The sequence below is a fragment of the Cicer arietinum genome, chromosome 2 (genome assembly GCF_000331145.2).
Source record: "Cicer arietinum cultivar CDC Frontier isolate Library 1 chromosome 2, Cicar.CDCFrontier_v2.0, whole genome shotgun sequence".
In the NCBI taxonomy this organism is placed as follows: domain Eukaryota; kingdom Viridiplantae; phylum Streptophyta; class Magnoliopsida; order Fabales; family Fabaceae; genus Cicer; species Cicer arietinum.
The window spans coordinates 18,664,098-18,665,987 of record NC_021161.2 but is presented as its reverse complement, the minus strand read 5'-3'; positions in this window follow the sequence as shown (position 1 = coordinate 18,665,987).

The window sequence follows — 1,890 nt, the reverse complement described above, 5'->3', positions numbered from 1 at the left end:
TCTTCCATCTTTTTCTTTCATTTTCATTGCTTCCTTTTGCTTCAAGAAAAGGAACCAAGGCTTGGTGGGTGAGAAGACAAGGATTTCTCAGCTTCATTCTTCCTCTTTGATTCGAAAACGAAGAAAAACGGTGTTAGGGGTTTTCAAAACCGTTAAACACAAACCTCCACGTTTCGTTTAGATCTAAGCTTCGTTTCGCAAAGAGATAGAAGGGAAAGTTGCTCACCTCCATGCTACTGTGCTAGTGAACCAACTTTGGAAGTGATGTTGGAATTACTCGCGGTACCGTAATCGCTCGTTAAAGCTAATGTTAAGGTAACGGCTCCTTCCAAACTTTTAGTTTGCATTTAGGGACTTATCTGTGATTGGCTGGAAAAGAAATTTGTTAGGGTTGAAGTGTTGATTTGGGGAAAATGGATTTAATGTTTTTATGGGTGAAATTTTAGAGTTGGGTTTTGGTGATATTGATGAGTGTTTCTTGGAAAATAAATTTAACTCATTTATGTGTGGTTTATATATGTTTGCTTGGAGGGAAAAAGAAAGGAAAACTAGAAGGAAGGAAAAGAAAAAGAAAATAGTATATAAAGGAAGGAAGGAAAAAGGAAGAAAGGAAAACAAAAAGAAAAGCATTTCCTTCGCTCTTCTTCCTCTTCCCTGCCTCGCGACCCAGTCTTCTTCTTCCATCTTTTTCTTTCATTTTCATTGCTTCCTTTTGCTTCAAGAAAAGGAACCAAGGCTTGGTGGGTGAGAAGACAAGGATTTCTCAGCTTCATTCTTCCTCTTTGATTCGAACACGAAGAAAAACGGTGTTAGGGGTTTTCAAAACTGTTAAACGCAAACCTCCATGTTTTGTTTAGATCTAAGCTTCCTTTCGTGAAGAGATAGAAGGAAAAGTTGCTCACCTCCATGCTATGGTGCTAGTGAACTAACTTTGGAAGCGACGTTGCGAGCGAAGATTTCACCGGAATTAATTACGATGCCGTAATCGCGTGTTAGAGCTATCGCGCTTTTTAGTAAATCGTGCAGACCCGTGATAGGTGGCACCTTGGTAATTGGTACTTTGGCCTGCGATAGGCGGTACAATTATGATTTACGGCCCTTCGAGGAGGGTTTTGGTTTGGAATTCCGAGTCCATGCATTTTGGCATATACGCATTGCATTAGGGTGCTTGGCACGCGAGTCGTGTTTGATTCAAAATTATGATTGAGTGTTTGAACTCAAGTTGTCATGGTTATTGTGTTATAATTGCCAAGTGTGGATGTTGTGGAATTGTGTGTAAGTGTGATTGATTGCATAACCATTTCGAAACTCAAGTTGTCGTAGTGATTGTGCTATAATTCCTAAGTGTGAATGTTTTGAAGTTGTGTGTAAGTGTGATTGATTGCAAAACCTTTTCGAAACTCAAGTTGTCATGGTGATTGTGTTCTAATTGCCAAGTGTGGATGTTGTGGAATTGTGTGTAAGTGTGATTGATTGCAAAACCTTTTCGAAACTCAAGTTGTCATGGTGATTGTGCTATAATTGCTAAGTGTGATTGTTTGGATTTGTGTGTAAGTGTTGATTGATTTCGAAACCCTTTAAAAACCTGAATTTTGCTGTTTTCTTGCTGCTGTCTGATGTGTATTCGAATACAGAAAGATGTATTCGAATACAGACATGTTGTTTTTGCCACTGACTTACTGTGTAGTCGAATACAGACTGTTGTATTCGAATACAGACATGCTGTTTTTGCTGTTGAATGCTGAAACAACCTTGTATTCGAATACAGAGATGTTGTATTCGAATGCGACAGTGCTGTTTTGTTTAAAACTTCATTTTTCAACTTTGTTTATGCATGTTTGGCATATGGAAACTCTTTTAAGGTGCATGCTAAGTTGAAAGGTTATTTTG